This window comes from Schistocerca gregaria, chromosome 1 (assembly GCF_023897955.1).
Source record: "Schistocerca gregaria isolate iqSchGreg1 chromosome 1, iqSchGreg1.2, whole genome shotgun sequence".
Taxonomy (NCBI): domain Eukaryota; kingdom Metazoa; phylum Arthropoda; class Insecta; order Orthoptera; family Acrididae; genus Schistocerca; species Schistocerca gregaria.
This window is the reverse complement of record NC_064920.1, coordinates 1,020,858,995-1,020,878,311: the sequence shown is the minus strand read 5'-3', so window position 1 is coordinate 1,020,878,311 and position 19,317 is coordinate 1,020,858,995. Positions and strand designations below refer to the sequence as shown.

At 41.8% G+C, this 19,317-nt stretch overlaps 1 long non-coding RNA gene across 1 annotated transcript in view; it reads left to right on the top strand.

Annotated features, from left to right (window-relative positions):
• The first annotated feature begins 866 nt into the window (after positions 1-866).
• LOC126312899 (uncharacterized) overlaps positions 867-19,317 on the top strand; it is a 779,944-nt gene continuing 761,493 nt past the window's right edge. The window contains exon 1 of the long non-coding RNA XR_007554860.1: positions 867-945. This is a non-coding gene — a long non-coding RNA (uncharacterized LOC126312899). The remainder of the gene's footprint in view (positions 946-19,317) is intronic.

Here is a 19,317-nt window from a genome sequence, read left to right as displayed (position 1 = left end):
GTTACACTTATTTTTTATTACTTTTGTTGCAATATCACGTAACTCACAAAACATCACTTCACCATATAAAACATACTTGAAAATATCTTCCTCACTGTTAAAGTTCACATTTTATAAACTGACTACAATTTGCGCCCTTTCAACATGACGACCAAGACTTGAGTCTCTAATAACCGCTTACGCGCCCAAAAATCAGGGTTACAAGTACGTCAAAGATCGTAGTGACAAAAGAAAGAATACATATAAGAATAATATCACTGCAATATAAACATATCAATGTATCAAAATACCACTACATTAATGAAATCGAATCTGAATGTTGTCAGAGAAATATGTTAACTTCTCTACAGAAACACAGTGGAATATTGCTGGTATCGAGAGGTTGAGGTGAGGTGACGCAATGGTTCCGTAATTCAAGTACTGTACCGTTACATGCTGCTACGCAGCGGGTACCGCGTCGAACTCGAGAGTCTGCCCTTCCCAACAGTTCACGCGCCTATCTCAAGAGACATAATAGTTGTGATTTTTTTTTAAATCGGATGATTCTTTTTGATACGCCCGGTATATAATGGAACGTGTCTAACCTTGACCTTTATTACGCTGTGAACCCTATAGCTTCGCGCTCTTTTGTGCACAAAGTTAATTTTTTAATACGAGTTGGCGTAACTGACTGAGGGGTCGAGATTCCAGCCAGCACAGCGGCGGCACAGCGACGCCGCACATGCGGCGTGCAGGTGTCGGCCAGGCGTCGCGTCTCGCGGCTCCCTAGTGCGCATGCGCCGTGTCCGGGGGCGGGTCGGCGGCGTCCCTCGGCCGGCGCGGTCTGGCGGCCGTGTGCGGACGGTCAGTCGCCGCGACGCTGCGTTCGCCGACGCACCCCATCCCGGTAGCGCCTCCGACCCGACCAGAACGGCCAGGTGGACGCCCGCGCTCGCGGCTCAGCAGGTAAGTCCGAGCGCCGGGCGGTCTGCTTTTCAAACACGCTATGCGCCGCTACCAGCGATATACTATAACACTGTTCGTAGCAAGCGTTTCTGAGCACACAAAACCTGATGTCATTTTCTTCACGCTAAAAGTTGGCGTCATCTGATTTCATTTTCTCAACTTGGCTCTGTGTAATAGTAATCAGCTCTGCTCAGAACACGCGACCTGTTCAATGAAGTTTGACGCCGTCACGTGAAACATGCCATGCATTTCGAATAACATGTCTATCTTTAACAGATAAATAACAGTTTACTGGTTTCTACCCCAGGAGATCATCATCAGAATTAAAAATTTCTTACCTTTTTAGAAAAATGACTCGTCATGTCGTAAATACATAACAACTATGAGTGTTTACAGGTTGGTTTTCGAGACAAGGTACAGGACGTCTAGTTCTGATGATAACTCTCTCGAATGGGAATCGGTAAACTGTAATTTGTCTTTCAAATAAAATTAAGATGTATGTGAATAAAAGGAAATTTACTTGGACTGGAAAATATTTAGTCTGTGGTTCAAAAGCTGTAGTAAAATTTTAATGTGAACGTTTGGAAATGCCTACATTTATCTTTCTTTAGAAACTATTAACAAAGAATAGGTCAGTAAAATTATAACTTATGGAGACTAGTGGCAGCCACCAGTCTGTTTTACTCATGTTCAACGAACTCTCTCTTCATTTTCAGAACGTCTTATGCAGTACGGGTTGCAGGAAAAAACTAAAAAATTGCCATAATGGTCTTTTCAAACACAAGACAACCATTTAGCTTTAACCACAATAATTCATTTCTGTGAACTACAAATAATATTATTACAAATTATATTTAGCGGAATATTTTCAGTATACGATTTTTACATTTATTAAATACTTACCATGTCTAACACGAGGCAGAATTTGTCTTCATGACCAGTTTGATCAGTTGTGACCATTGTAAAGCAGTTTTTTTCAGCAATAGGACTTTTAAAAAACTAGTACGACATGTTAGCTTCTCTGATCAACCAGATTCACGTACGAAAGAACCACAACAAGCGCCAGAGAGAAGGATGTTTTGTGATATACCGCGTGATGGGGAAATGCGATGAAGAACTGACTATAGAAGTTAGCTGAAAAAAGGGGCGTAGTTCGCTCTAGTCTTTGAAAAGGGTCGAAGGGAGGGGTGTACAGTCATATACCTAAACCACTGACGTCAATTTGTAACGTGATTATGGAATGTATTTTTTGTCAGGGTATGATGACATATTCGAATTCCTAAATAGTCCTCTGCGAGAGTAAATACGAATTCCACAAGAACTGAACACGTAGTATGACGTCCAAAAAGGCTTCGACACAGTTTAGCAGCGTCAAAAACTAAACTAAATACTGTTTCTTGAGATATTCAGAGATGTATGTCATGGGATTGTAGAATTTCTAACAAAAACCAGAAATTTAATCAAAAAATATTGTCAGAAACGAAGTTACCTCAAAGAAGTGTCTTGGGACCACTGTTGTTCAGCAACTATTTTACCTACTGAGCAGAAAACGTTTTTAGTCCCGAGACAGTTCGCAGACGACAATTTAGAATCCTGACCGATGACTTAGTTGGAAAATTACAGAAAGTCTTAACAAGAATTAACGCTTGGTGCTAAGTCTAGAGAATGAGAGCCAACGCTAATACAGTTAGTGTAATGTGTGTAAATAGATGAAAAGATATAATATCGAGTGATCCCCATTTCCTGTTATCGCCCACAATCGTCAAATAATTTGAAATACCAGCGCAGAGCGATTTCAGCTGTTCTGACTACACAAGGCAAAAAGAGGACGTAATAGGATATTGCTAGAGGATCGTACATTATAAACCCATGAAGAAATATCTTCCATGTGTCCAGGGCCTTATGAAATTGGATTGAGAAGGGAAAAAAATCCAAAAGGATTTCATTAGAAGAGTGTTCTTTCAGCATGAACCAATACACACATCCTCTGCAAGTGGAAGAACCAACAACAAATTTATATCTCCTGTAATGAGCACCAGAGCAAAATTAGAGTTTTTTTTGGCATTTGCAGAGGAATACTAGCATCTTTGAGTCCAACAGGAGATCAGGAAATGCTGTGTTACAGCTAGCACCACACACCATGTCTAGCGTGTGAAGGACATATATTCATGTTGATTTGATGAATACCACGAAAGATCGAGGAAGATCATTATCCGATATCACATCGAATCAGGACAATCTACTGGAAAAGTCATGGAAACTCGGAAAACATACACTGATGAACAAGAGCATTACGACCATCTTCTTAAGATTCTTTGTCCCCCTTTGGTTCAAAATACATAACTGAAATTGCGTATCAGGGATCCGACAGTTTGTTGGTAGACTTAAGGACGTATGTGGAACCAGATGCCTATTCACAGGTCGCATAATTCGCGTAAAAACGATGATGATATTTGGTTTGTGGGGCCCTCAACTGCGCAGTTGTCTGCGCCTGTACAAATTTCCAATCTTTTCACAGTCCATCCACTCCACATTTCCCGAATGATGATGATGATGATGATGATGATGATGATGATGATGATGATGAAATGATAGCACAAACATCCAATACCAGGGCGGAGAAAATCCTCGACTCGACCGGGAATCGAACACGGGAACCCGTGATCCAGAGGCAGCAATGTTCTAAAAAAAAAAAAAAAAAAAAAAAAAAAAAAAAAAAAAAAAAAAAAAAAAAAGGGGGACGCTATCTTGCGCACACGGTGATGGTGTTCGATAGATGGGTTCCATAGGGCTAACATTAAGCGAATGTGGTCACCAGACATCAACCTGATGTCGGGGAAGGCATCAGCCTTGAAGGGGTGCAGGTGGTTTGCAGCTGACAGCGTGTCATCGATTATTACCACAGGTCCCACGCAAGCTCAGGGGAATGTCTCACACGGCATAATACTGCACTCCCCAGCCTATGACAGTAGAGCGCTACACGTTTCGAGCCATATTTCCCCTCGATAATGGCGTTTGTGAAGACGTAGTGTAGCCAAAGTATGATTCGCAGGAAGAGCTGACTCGTTTCCGCTGATCGACGGTCGAATCTCGATGGTCCCATGTCTACAGCTATTGTAACTGATGGAGTCGTTGGGCCAATATTTAAATACGTAAGGGTGGTCTGCTGCTCAACTCCATGTTCAGCAAAATACGATGAAAAGTATGCTCCAAAGTACTCGTGCGTGCATCAACATTGTGCTCTTTCGACAGAGATTCCATAGATCACCACCTACCCTACATTACAGAGCAGACAAGCCTCCGCACACCACGTTCTGTGAAGAGTCGCGGACGTCAACCGTTTTAGCGCCTAGTGGTAGTTTTTCTGTCTTTCTGCAACTTTCCCTAGATGGTAACGACAGTTGAATATTCAACCAGCTTCGTCGTTTTCGTAATACTTGTTCAGTCTTTGCGTAATGGTAACCTGCCCTTTGTCAAAGTCGCTTATCTCAGTGGATTTACCCATTTGCGGTCTGTGTCTTTGCTAGGTTCATCCCCCGTCCGTGTCTGCTGCGCTTACATACTTTTGTTACTATGCCACGTGCCCGCAAGGTCGCCAGGTGTCACCCAATATCGCTGTGGGCAGTGGTCGTAATATTTGGCTTATCAGTGTATGTCACTAACGAAGATTAAAGAAGCGGGGAATTCAGTAGTTGACGGTTCTTGTGATAACAGAACGGTACAAAGCATCAGTATTTCATGATATCTAACATTTGGCTGAAAATAATAAAAGCATTCCCTATTTGTAGGGCGTGTTCTTGACACCGACTCTTTCTTTTATTATTTTCTTTTTTTTTAGTTCTTTACTCTTATTTATTTGCGTTGCTGTGGTAGTGAGGTTCACATAGGTGGCACACACGTTGAGATGGAGATGTACGGGGAAATATTTCAATTCCCATATGTAAATGAAGGTTATAAGTGAAAAATACTTTTGGGAATCGTACTTTATTGCGCTCGAAAGAAACAGAGCATATGAGGGTTGAGTACGGGTCTTCTTATTTCACAACAAAGGCAAAGTTTGAAGATACACAAAAAATATGGCAATTTGCAAATAGCATCAGAAATAACGAACTAACGTTAGTAATAGGAGCAATATTTATGGATACCACTCCGTTCTGCTTAAACCATTTTTCTAATTGACACGTGGACGGAAGACTTTATCGTCTTCGCCAGGTACTGATGGAGATGATTGGAAATGTGCTTGCTTCCTGCCACACACCAACATAGTAACTATTGTTGTTACAGATTACACACCACCTGACTAACGAAACTAGGTTAGTCTTCAAATATTTTGTGTAAAAATTAGTCATTACCGCTCTAAATACCTTCAGCGAATCAAGAAGGGAAATTCTAAAGCTTTATAAATTTTGCAAACAACCTTTTTTTCCTTCAAATACTCTGTATAGTATTACAAAAGGCTACTGTACGACGTTGCATTTTAGCTTCTGAAAGAACTGTCAACAACACCCATGCGGGTTTTCAAAAGCAAAAAGTATTATAGTAACAGGGACAGAAACACAAGTCACTGAAGACAATAAGAAGAAAAAATGCAAAATAAACCGCTCCTATTAATGTCTGTGTGGCCACGGCTTGTGGTAAAACTGTAGCATACCACATAGGAGATAAAGCTGCATGAACGAGCGAGTTATGAGCGTAGTCGTATTCCATGTGTAAGTAACGAAACACTCATTTGAGAAATCAATGCGATTTCTTGTTGCAACAGAACTAAGTCAGCGAATGGAAGACCCAAGCGAGGTCCACAGGACACTTGAGTCTTATATCGCACCGTATCTGAACAACAATACACAAAATGTAAATCCGATTATCATTTGATGTTTTACGAGCTGCAGAGTTTCGTAGTATTCGGTAAACAACAAGTAACTTACAGTTAGTGAGATATTAATAGACCAAATAAAAGAGGGATGTTATAATGTAGAAACACTTGATGTCATATGCAGTCTTTTAACTTAATCCCATACCAACTCTTTCCCATATCTCACGAATCTGCGTTGAACCATTCTCTCAGGAATTTAGCTACCTGGAACTCTATACAATGACTTTTGGCACGTCGTTGTCAAGTGTCTTTCCATCTCAACCAAGAGATAAATCCTTATATTTCATTACCTGCGCACCAAGACGTACGACTCAAATTAGCAATGATGAGCCAGTTGTCATTTTTGAAGTTTCACAAGATTCCTTTTTAGTTTTCCTTTTGTGTAAAATATTCTGGAGGTAAAATAGTTCCCTATTCGGATAACGGGGGGGACTACCCAAGAGGACGTCGTTATCAGGAGAAAGAAAACTGGCATTCTACGGATCGGAGAGTGGAATGTCAGATCCCTTAATCGGGCAGGTAGGTTAGAAAGTTTAAAAAGGCAAATCGACGGTTAAAGTTAGATATAGTGGGAATTAGTGAAGTTCTGTGGCAAGAGTAACAAGACTATTGGTCAGGTGAATACAGGGTTATAAACACAAAATCAAATAGGGGTAAAGCAGGAATAGGTTTAATAATGAATAAAAAATAGGAGTGCGGATCAGCTACTACAAAAAGCATAGTGAACGCGTTATTGTGTCCTAGATAGAGACTAAGCCCACGCCTACTACAGTAGTACAAGTTTATATGCCAACTAGCTCTGCAGATGATGAAGAAATTGAAGAAATGTACGATGAAATAAAAGAAATTATTCAGGTAGTGAAGGGAGCCGAAAATTTAATAGTCATCTGTGCCTGGAATTCGAGAGTAGGAAAATGGAGAGAAGGAAACATAGTAGGTGAATATGGATTGAGGCTAAGAAATGAAAGAGGAACCGCCTGAGAGAATTTTGCACGGAGAACAACTTAATCATAGTTAACACTTGGTTTAAGAATCATGAAAGAAGGTTGTATACATGGAGATACTAAAAGGTATGAGATATATTATATAATGGTAACACAGAGCTTTAGGAACCAGGTTTTAAATTGAAAGACATTTTCAAGGGCATATGTGGACTCTGACGACAATCTATTGGTTCTGAAATGTAGCTTAAAACTGAAGAAACTGCAGAAAGGTGGGAATTTAAGGAGATGGGACCTGGATAAACTGACTAAACCAGACGTTGTACAGAGTTTCAGAGAGAGCATAAGCGAACAATTGACAGGATTGGGGGAAAGAAATACAGGAGAAGAAGAATGGGTAGTTCTGTGGGATAAAGTAGTGAAGGCAGCAGAGGATAAAGCAGGTAAAAGGACGAGGGCTAGTAGAAATCCTTGGGTAACAGAAGAAATATTGAATTTAATTGATGAAAGGAGAAAATATAAAAATGCAGTTAATTAAACCCGGCAAAAAGGAATACAAACGTCTCAATAATGAGATCGACAGGAAGTGCAAAATGGCTAAGAAGGGATGGTTAGAGGACAAATGTAAGGCTATAGAGGCTTATCTCACAAGGGGTAAGACAGAAACGGCCTACAGGAAAATTAAGGAGACATTTGGAGAAAAGAGAAGCACTTCCATGAATATCAAGAGCTCAGATGGAAACCCAGTCCTAAGCAAAGAAGGGAAAGCAGAAAGGTGGAAGGAGTATAGAGATGATTTAGGATGAAATAGGAGATATGATACTGCGTGAAGAGTATGACAGAGCACTGAAAGCCCTGAGTCAAACAAGCCCCCTGGAGCGGACAACATTTCATTAGAACTACTGACGGCCTTGGGAGAGCCAGTCCTGACAAAACTCTACCATATGATGAGCAAGATCTATGAGACCTGCGAAATACCCTCAGACTTCAAGCAGAATATAATAATTCCAATCGCAAAGAAATCAGGTGATGACAGATGTGAAAATTACCGAACTATCAGTTTAATAAGTCACAGCTGCAAACGCGAATTCTTTACAGACGAATGGAAAAACTGGTAGAAGCCAACCTTGGGGAAGATCAGTTTGGGTTCCATAGAAATATTGGAACACGTGAGGCAATACTGACCCTACGACTTATCTTAGAAGCTAGATTAAGGAAAGGCAAACCTACGTTTCTAACATTTGTAGACTTGGAGAAAGCTTTTGACAATGTTGACAGGAATGCTCTCTTTGAAATCCGAAAGGTGGCAGGGGTAAAATACAGGGAGCGAAAGGCTATTTACCATTTGTACACAAACCAAATGGTAGTTACAAGAGTCGAGGGGCAGGAAAGAGAAGCAGTGGTTAGGATGGGAGTGAAACAGGGTTGTAGCCTATCCCCGATGTTATTCAAACTGTATATTGAGCAAGAAGTAAAGGAAAGAAAAGAAAAATTCGGAGTAGGTATTAAAATCCATGGAAAAGAAAAAAAACTTTGATTTTCACCGATGACATTGTAATTCTGTCAGAGAAAGCGAAGGACCTGGAAGAGCAGTTGAACGGAATCGACAGTATCTTGAAAGGAGGATATAAGATGAACATCAACAAAAGCAAAACGAGGATAATGGAATGCAGTCGAATTAAGTCGGGTGGTGCTGCGGGAAGTATATTAGGAAACGAGACGCTTAAAGTAGTACATTAGTTCTTCTGTTTAGGGAACAAAATAACTGATGATTGTCGAAGTAGAGATGATATAAAATGTAGACTGGCAATGGAAAGGAAAGCGTTTCTGAAGAAGAGAAATTTGTTAACATCGAGTATAGTTTTAAGTGTCAGGAAGTCGTTTCTGAAAGTATTTGTATTGAGCGTAGGCATGTACGGAAGTGAAACACGGACGATAACTAGTTTGGACCAGAAGAGGATAGAAGCTTTCGAAATGTGGTGCTACAGAAGAATGCTGAAGATTAGATTGGTAGATCACATATTTAATGAGGAGGTATTGAATATAATTGGGGAGAAGAGGTTTGTGGCACAACTTGACTAGAAGAGGGGATCGGTTGGTTGGACATGTTCTGAGGCATCAAGGGATGGCCAGTTTAGTATTGGAGGGGAGCGTGGATGGTAAAAATCGTAGAGGGAGACCAAGAGATGAATACACTAAGCAGATTCAGAAGGATGTAGGCTGCAGTAGGTACTGGGAGATAAAGAAGCTTGCACAGGATAGAGTAACATGGAGAGCTGCATCAAACCAGTCTCAGGACTGAAGACCACAGCAACAACAACAATACTTATAGTGGAACATTTAATTCTTCGGCATCTAATCGAACAATTACTGAGCGAGGACAAACTGACAGCTACTTAGTAGTTTTCTCTGACAGTGTGTTCAAGATTCAGCTTCCAGGCAAATTTACAGTCCTTGACGCGTAACTACAGCAGCTACGTTAATGCCTGTAGCAGACGAGATGCGACAGGCAGGATGGGGTTCACTTAGTGACCTTCAAATAACTCGGTACATTTACCCACAAAACGAACTACGTGAAACAGACGTGACCCCCAATGCACACTACAAAGAACTTTATTAGGTACAGCGCCAAGTGGGAATCCAACAGCGAGGCAGCTGATACGACAGCCTACGAAATCTGCAAATAAAATGCCTTTTTACGACGTCATGTATCTATGGGGGCTCTTACTTCGTTGTCGAGGACAAATGCAATGTGTTAGTGACTGTAAGTTCCGTGCTGCAAGTGAATACTACAGATTGAGTGAAACGCTTTGAAATGCCGAACGTCCAGCAAGCCACACAGATGAAATAAATGGCATTATGTATATAAATCTGTTCCGATCACAAATGATCCCCACCCCTGGAAGTCGCTGAAAGTGGTGCGTACAGTATGCCAGTTTCGGTGTTTTTATTGATTATGTTTTACAATAAGGAACAGGGCGCCAATAAGTCTTCATAATGAAACGCCCTCTATTTTATACGATAATACAGTTACTGACGAAATGATCTTCGCAGGTAAAATCCCGCTCTATCTATTAGGATAACTTAATGGAAAAGCTCTCTTTTTTAATATTCTCTCAATAATTGGCCAAGCCCATCAATGTACCAGTATTAACATGTTGACTTATTGTAGTTTGTTTGGTACACGGATTTCTTCAGGCAGTGAGAAATGCAAACTCGGAAAAGAGCGAAGGAACGTGAATCCACGACACCACACACTAATCTCTACACTACTGGAAATCATTTTTGTTTTTCTAAACTCAGACAATGAAGATCGAATATGTATTAAGAGAGCGTGTCGGTATTACTCTCAAACTACTGACAAAATTTTACTGTTTCATCTAATCCGAAAAACATCAAAACGAATATCTGTAGACCTTCACAATAATGGTTCAAGGAAAAGTCTAAAACATATCCTGTGTACAAAATATCACTAGATCTTTAGGCAACAATCCATCTCATTCATTTGACCACGACGTGTACGGGATGTTAAACGAGAACCTTCCTTCTTTTCCTCTTCCCCCTCCCTCTCCACCCCTCATTCTCACTACCAAAAGAAAGCAAACCTGACGTCACAATCGTAGGTAAACAGGGATCAAATCACTGATCTATAGTGTACGTCTCAGTTTACAAGTTTACATCTTCACTAGAACGACTCCCTCATGTGCCTAACAATGAGAAATGTATGAGACTTCACTTCACATAAATGCTTTTAGGGGGAAGGCTATGCATAAAATGTTTCTTTGAATACATAAGATCAACTGCTAACAGTAGTCTGGGAAGCTCTCTGGGAAGATTAAGGAAGTTGCAGGAACACTTGCGTCAATGCTTCTTGCACGCAGATTATGATTTACCTTTAAGGTGGTTGCAGCGCAAGCAGAACGTTATTCGGATAGAACTGCTCAGAATTAGTTATAAACAAGAGTAATTACTTATCATAAGCATGTTTAATGCCTCTTTCCAAGCTTTCAGGAACTTTATACTTATCTTACAGCTTCCATCCATGGTTAAAAAGCGACGAACATTGAGTCAGACAATCACCTGCATTTGGTGTTGTTGTTGTCCAAGTGGAGGCCCCAGAGCTACAAGAAAGAATATATCTCACTAGACAACGACGCTTCAGGCGAGCTACACCAAGTGCCGTTACAGTTTTGGACGATAGCTCATTTTATTGAGAGACAGGGTTAGTGAGCCAGGATTCTATGTGACATTTTCTTTGTTATGTGTGTAACCAGAGGAGGTTATTCACGAGCAACAAAAGTTGTTAACAAATACTGGGATGCCAAGACTCAGTAGCAGTGAGAGCCAGTAAAAACAAAAACACAACTAGGGCGATGGCCGTGGTGGCCGAGCGGTTCTAGTCGCTTCTGTTCTGAACCGCGCGACTGCTACGGTCGCCGGTCCGAATCCTGTCTCGAGCATGGATGTGTGTGATGTCTGCAGGTTAGTTAGGTTTAAGTAGTTCTAAGTTCTAGCGGACTGATGACCTTAGATGTTATGTCCCATAGTGCTCAGAACCATTTGAACAACTAGGGCGAAATATTGCAAAACACCGACAAATTTAGACGTACTCGTTCTGAGAAACTTTGTTGCTTCGTCTTACGTGAGACATTTCACACTCCGTCGCTAGGTACCACTAGATTTGGAGGGTAAAATACGGCAGCCAGACATGTTTTGCCAGTACGTCGCTACGTCTAGTCCGTCCTACCTAGAGCTTACAAATGAACAGACGAATGTGTGAAAGCCACCGTGACCTCAAAGTAATTTACACGCTCAGACGTCAAAGCATGGTATTGGAATAAGCACGTAATTCTATTGAAATCATTGTAATGATTGACATAAGTTTATTAGGTTAACTCATTTAAGAGTAGGAATTTAGATAGTTTTGTAAAGAGTAACTACGGTCAGCTTTGACATGGTCCAAAATTCACATGGAAATGAAAGGAATTAGATACAAAAAATCGGATACGATTGGAGACTTAGGGTAATACTATACTGAGGCGACAATAGTGATGGGACAGCAATATAAACGTTCGCAGTACTATCGCGTACACAAGGTTGAAACGGTCAGTACATTGGCGGAGCTATTATTTACATTCCGGCGATTCATGTGAAAGCCTTCCTGACGTGATTATGGCCTCACGACGAGAATTAAATAGATTCTGAGAGCGGAATGTTACTTGTAGCTAGACATACATTCCTTTCCGGAAATCGTTAACGAATTAAATGAGCCGAGATCCACAGTGTGAAGAGTGTGCCGAGAATACCATATTAAAGACGGACTACGGAATGGTCGAAGGGCTTCACTAAACGACCACGAGCAGCGGCGTTTGCTTGGAGCTGTCAGTGTTTACAGACAAGAAACACTGCGTCAGTTAACCTCAGGAGTCAATGTGGGACGTACTATGAACTTATCCGTTAGGACAGGCGTCTATGGGCTGTGGCAGCAGACGGTCAACGTGAGTGACTCTGCTAACAGCACGACATCGCCTGCAACGCCTCTCATGGCCTTCATGCCATTTCAGTTGGAGCCTAGAAGACAAGGAAACCGTGGCCTGGTCCGATGAGTCCAGATTTCAGCTGCTAAGAGCTGATGGTAAGGTTCGAGTATGGCGCGGACCCCACGAAGCCATGGACTCACGTTGTAAACAGGGTACTGTACAAGCTGGTGGTTGCTACTTAATGGCGTGGACTGTGTTTACGTGGAATGGACTGGGTCATGGCTATGTTCTGCCACTTGGAGACCATTTACAGCCATTCATGGACTTCGCATTCCCAAGCAACGATGGCATTTTTATGAATGAGAAGCTGCGATGTGACTGGGCCACAGGTGTTTGCGATTGGTTTGAAGAACATTCTGGATAATGTGAGCGAAAGATTTGACCAGCCAGATCTCCCGACATGAATCCCATCGAACATCTGTGGGGGGTAATCGAGGGGTCAGTTCGAGCACAAACTCCTGCACCAGAAACACTTTCGCAATTATGGACAGCTATAGAGGCAGCACGCCTCATCTTTTTCTCAAAAGTATGTCCGACATAAGATTAGAATGTGTCCCATTTTTGTTTGTCATCTCAGTGTAGTTTTAAATTAAAAGATATTCCTTTAATTTGGTTAACACAGATGGTATTAGACAACTCGTCAAACCAGGAACATATGCCCTCAGCCCTGTGAAGATGGGTGTCGACATAACACTCATCACGAAGATCTACAAGAAAATAAGCTTTGTCATCGATAATGATGAAATTACCATCCTGGTTTATCTTCACGTTAAACCGAATGAGAGGATGCAAGTCATGGTACAAAAAACGTTCCAGAGACATCACAGAACAACCTCCAGGCTGAACTACACCATCCACATACTACAGGTGGTACATATCAGTGATTGGTCGGTGCACTCGACGCGTCAAATCTTTTGAAAGTAGGCAAAATTGCAACTCGTCTGGCCAAAATACACATATCCTATCTGTTAGTGGCCAGTTTGTGTGAGTAATGGCCTTTTGCGAATGCCTCTTCTTTCACAACGATCGCTCAGAGACTGTTCGATTGCATTTTATGTCGGGTTTGAGCCCTCCATTGACAGTGTGTGACATTCAACTTTGTTCTCTGTCAATCTGGAGCTTTGTACAGCAACTGTTATTACAGTGTGGTAGTTCTCTTACACCGTGGTAGTACCTGCAAGTTGTTTGCCATTCCTTGTAGGACAGTCCGCGTAGATACACGAACAAAACTGGCAACTTGATTTGCAATGTAGTGGTACGTATGTTCGAAAACGGTAGCTCCTTTCTGCTACTTTGTCTTATCTCCAAATCAGTCCACCTTACTGCGCAGAGTGCGTACAAACCGACTGACAGATTCACGCCATGTCATTAACACGGCATATGTGAACGGTGAAGGGCCACATGACTACCCGTTGCCCGGTCCACCTTCTACTGCCCTCCGGAGCGACCACTTTGCTCTTGAATGGGAATGACTAATATTTTGTCCAGTGAGCTTAATTTAATCAAATTCCTGCAGCTGGTTCACATAATAATTTAATTTTATTTATTAAAATTGTGCAGTACTTTAGTCGATGTATCTAATGACAATTTCACGCAGTTAATTGCATTCATTGTAATTAGCCAATGTAATTATGGTAAATTAATCGCATAATCTGAAAATCATATTAAATGCATCGCAATGCAAATTACTCAGTCAAAGGTATCACATAAAAAATAAATTTCAAACGTGGGGCAGACCGATCATACCCTATACCTCCAATGTCACGTTAGCCTTCCACGGCAGTTTGTCTCCTCGTATGACAACTGTAAACTGTTTGACCTGCACCGTAAATTAGGAGAATAGGTGACACATTCGATTTGCCTCACATCCAAAACGGTAAAATTTCCTGTAGCCCACTGTGCTAGGAAGCCACATTTCTTAAATACCACGACGGTACAATATAAATAGCGTTACAGCTCCTGTTGCAAGAAGTTCACCTTTTCTGCGTAACACTGTTAAAGGCAGAAAGGGAGAACTTGTCTGATGACGTGACAAAAGATGGTGCATCGGGTATTAAAATCAGAATTTGAAAGAGCTTTGGAAAACATAAAATCAAATAAGGCGGAAGTGATACACAACTTTCCATCATAATTCCGTAAGTCGTTAGGTGAAGTGGCAATACATCGACAATTCACGTTGGTGTGCAGAATTTATGAGTATGGCGATATACCATCATACTTTTGGAAAAGCCTTACCCACACAATTCCGAACATCGCAACAGCTGACAAGTGCGAGAATTATCGCAGTCAGTTCATACAACGGGGTTGTTGACAACAATAATACACAGAAGTATGCAAAAGAAAACTGAATATGTGGTAGATGGCGATGACTTTGGGTTTAGCAAAGAGAAAGGCACGAGTGAGGCAGATTAAGCGTTGCTGTTGATAACAGATGGAAGAGTGAAGAAAAATCAACACACGTTCATAGTCTTTGTGGCTCTGCAAAAAGCAATCGACAATGTCAAATGGTGCAAAGTGTTCGAAACTTTAAGGAAATAGGGCAAGGTGTAGCGAAAGACGGGTAATATACGATATCTACAACCGCCAAGAGGTAACAATAAGAGTGGAAGATCAAGGACAAACAGCTCGCTTTACAAGGCGTGTAAGACAGGAATGTAGCCTCCAGAATGAGATTTTCACTCTGCTGCGGAGTGTGTGCTGATATGAAACCTCCTGGCAGATTAAAACTGTGTGCCGGACCGAGAGTCTAAGTCGGGACCTTTGCCTTTCGCGGGCAAGTGCTCTACCTTCTGAGCTACCCAAGCACGACTCACGTCCCGTCCTCACAGCTTTACTTCTGCCAGTACCCCGTCTCCTGCCTTCCAAACTTTACAGAAGCACTTGCCCGTGTTCGAGTCTCGGTCCGGCACACAGTTGTAATCTTCCAGGAAGTTTCAGGTATGTAACCTTTCACTCCGATTGTGCAATCTATAGATCGAAGAAGCAATGACAGAAATAAAAGAAAGGTTCAAGAGTGAATGTAAAATTCAAGGTGCGAGAATGTAAATGATACGATACGTTGATGATATTGCTATCGTCGGTGGAGGAGAAAAGTTGCAGGATCTGCTGAACGGAATTAGCCTAATAACTGAGGTTAAATCGAAGAAAGACGAAAGAAATGAGAAGCAGCAGAAATGAGAACAACCAGAAACCTAATATCAGTATTGGTGACCACGAAGTAGGTGAAGTTAAGCAAATCTGCTACCTAGGCACCAAAACAATCCATGATGGGTGGAACTAGGAACACATAAAAATCAGACTAACACTGGAAAAAATGGAGTTCCTGGCCAAGAGAAGTCTACTAACATCACACAGGAGCTTTAACATGGGAATATTTTGATGAGAGTGTACGTTTGGAGCACATCATTGCATGGTAGTGAAATATGTTCTATGGAAAAACCGGAAATAAAGAGAATCGAGATATTTGAGATGTGTTGCTAGAGAGAAATGTTGGAAACTAAGTAGACTAATAAAGTTCTCCAAGGCATCGGAGAGGAAAGGGATATGTGGAGAACACTAACAAGAAGAAGTGAAGGAAGACAGGACATCTTTTAAGGTATTATGGAACAGCTTCCATGGCATTAGAGGGAATTGTAGAGAGTAGAAACTGTAGAGGAAGACAGAGATTGGAACACATCCAACTTTGAAGGCCTACGTTGCTGCACCGAGGTTAAGAGGTTGGCGCTAGAGAGGAATTCATGGCGGGCCTCAACAAACCAGTCAGAAGACTGATGACTTACAAAAAAATTTAAAAACATATGCCACTGCTACTCTGCATCGTGGCACCGAAATTTAATGTACGTGGTGAACAAGAAATTTCACTGCTTGGGTCACGTGCCTACAGCACTCAACCAGACTATTTTTTGAAAGCTCTGTTACGACGAATGTCGTCATCATATAGTCAGTATCTGGTAAAATTTCTGGCTATATCTTAATTCTATCGTCTCTGTGACGAACATTAGTGTTCTTATGAGATATTCCCTGGTTCCTCTCCAGAGAGGGAGACATTAGTCAAGAAAGGCAAATAGTGTTCATGAGTAATGACGTATTTCACTGGTTCCTTGGAAGGTTTCTACAACAGCCACCGCTGTCCCAGACTGCAATACTTTAATCGGACTGCATAATGCACCCCACTGTGCATTTGCCGATTGAGCTCCGACATTGGCAACGGCTTGATGTCACCACAAGCGCTACCAGTTTCATCAGACTATTCGTTAACACTCTTGCAATGTTAGTGATACCCGAACACAGTACTCGCAGACGACGATTTGGGCTAAACATGAGGGTTCTGCGTCTGTTACAGAACTGAAACTGCAACAGCAAAATGGTTCAAATGGCTCTGAGCACTATGGGACTTAATTTCTGAGGTCATCAGTCCACTAGAACGTAGACCAACTCAAACCTAACCAAGCTAAGGACATCACACACATCCAAGCCCGAGGCAGGATTCGAACCTGCGACCGTAGATACTTTGGTCTTAAAAGGCTATCGACAGTTAAAAGTGTGGTGCTAACTGATTAAACCAGCAGAAAAATGTACGCTTTGTCGAACGACGGGGGATCAATCCAAGATTCGAGTCAACGGAAGACAATACAGACATGCTCGAATTAAAATGTGCGTAAGGCAGGAATGTTCAACTCAGGCAACTAAGATGAAATGAAGGAAATAAAAGACAGTTGCTTAACCGAGGTAAGAACTCAAGATGTCAGATCGTATATGGGGTGATTAGATGATGAATTTGCTATAAACCGTGAGGCGGAGCAGGAACAAAAGGACCTGTTAAACGTATGCACTTAGTTGTGACTAAACAGAGCTTCCATACATGCCTTGGGATGATTAAGTATCTGAAGTATAATTTGCGATCAAGACAAATGTAAGTAGTGCTGCATTAAACAGTTTATTAAGTGACTATAAAACGTGAAATCCTCCGCAGAGTCGGCGAGAAAGTAACGAGTGGATACAGTAACTACAAAGTAGTAATCCTAAGACTAGCATCAGGATGTCATGGAGTAACTAAAATAGCAATACGGGGAGCAGCAGGGTAAGACAGACATTTGTATAATGTATGACTGAGAGCATTGGGGTAAGTGCTAGTCTCAGGTGAAAATGGCACTGGAGAAATAATTCTGGAGGACTGCATCAAATACGTCAGAAGACTGAGGATAAAAAAATCAGTACGTAGTGCGGTAGCTAGTAAGACATAGCGCTGGCGAAAATGTTCAGAGCACACTATATATCATTGCTGTTGCAAGCCGACCGCAGTGGCTGAGCGTTTCTAGGCGCTTCAGTCTGAAATCGCGCGACCGCTACGGTCACAGGTTCGAGTCATGCCTCGGGCATGGATGTGCGTGATGTCCTTAGGTTAGTTAATTTTAAGTAGTTTTACGTTCTAGGGGACTGATCACCTCAGCTGTTAAGTCCCATAGTCTCAGAGGCATCTGAACCTTCCCCATATGCGAATTAACTACAACCTCCCCCTCCACCAGCCCTACTTCCCTTGAAGACGTCCTCTTCAGTTGGGAAAAAACGTTGGTTCTCGACAAGAAAGTCGTTCTACTACTGCACGATAAATCCCGGATTAATTTTAATATGTGTGACATAAGCAGTTGTGAAAGTTTATGTTTTACAGTGTTGCAACAGTACTACAAATACGAGGCATATTCAATAAGCAATTGCCCACATTATTTTAAAAAGCCATTAACACACGTAGAAAACGTCTTCGTTTGTGCTGACATTTGATGTCTGTGCACCGGTGAAGTTTCGAAGTGTTGTGGTAGATGGCAGAGCCGTAGTACGGCGTCAAAAAGGTGTCTACATACTACTCACGTTATATGCAGCGTGCTGTTATTGAATTCTTGTGTGCAGAAAAACGAACCGTTGTGAACATCGTTAAAAGTTTGTGTGCACTGTATGGCAGTGCTGCAGTTGACAGTAAGTTGGGTGCTGGATAAAGAAAGTTACAGCTTCAGGAAATGCACAAACAGATCCCCATGATCAGTCATGCTCGGGACTTTCAGTCGCAGCTACTCCTCCAGACATGCTGAATTGTGCGTGCCGACAGGTGCATCACAACTCGACATTTGGCTCTACAATTGTCGGTCAGTTTTGGAAATGCGACTGCAATGATTGAGACTCATTATGGGTTCCAGGAATGTTCACAGCCGACAAAAAAATTCAAAGAAAGACTGTTTCATCTGAATTGTTGGCGTGTTTTGAGATCGACAGAGAGGTCTTTCTGTCACAGGTCGTTACGGGGGACGAAAGCTGGCTGCACCACCTTGCGCCGGAAACGAAAAGGCAGTCCAAACAGTGGCAGCATCCTCATTCACCACAAAAGAAGAAGTTCAAGACAGCCCACTCCGCTGGAAAAAGTCATGACAGTCTTCTGGAACTTTAATGGCGTCAACTCTCGTGGGTGTGATGCCAAGAGGGTCAACCATCAATTCAGAAGCATACGTGAAGACCCTGAATAAACTCAAGAACCGTTTCCGACGTGGTAGATAGGACAAGGATCTAGTAGAAATCTTGCTCCAACACGATAATGCACACCCGAAAACACGTCTGAGAACCCGGGAACACATCATCAAATTGGGTTGGACATCATTGCCTCATCCACCCTACAATCCAGACGTGGCATCCATCTCTTCGGGCCGCTTAAGTATCCTCTACGGGGAACACACTTTGAAGATGAGGAGAGTGTCAGTCACGCAGTGGAAACTTGCCTAAACCTACAAGACAGGAGCCTTTACAAGCAGGGGATACATACTCTTCCACAACGTTGCCGTATGGCCACAGAATGTGATTGAGACTACGTAGAAAAATAGGACATGGACAAAACATGATGAATGTTATCACCAGATTCTCACTCATAACAATAAATATGTTCTGAGAAAAGAATGTGAGAAATTCCTTTATTGAAAGACCCTTCCATTTTTGTTCATGTTTTGTATCCTGAATGTATAGGTTAAATTCATGGTAT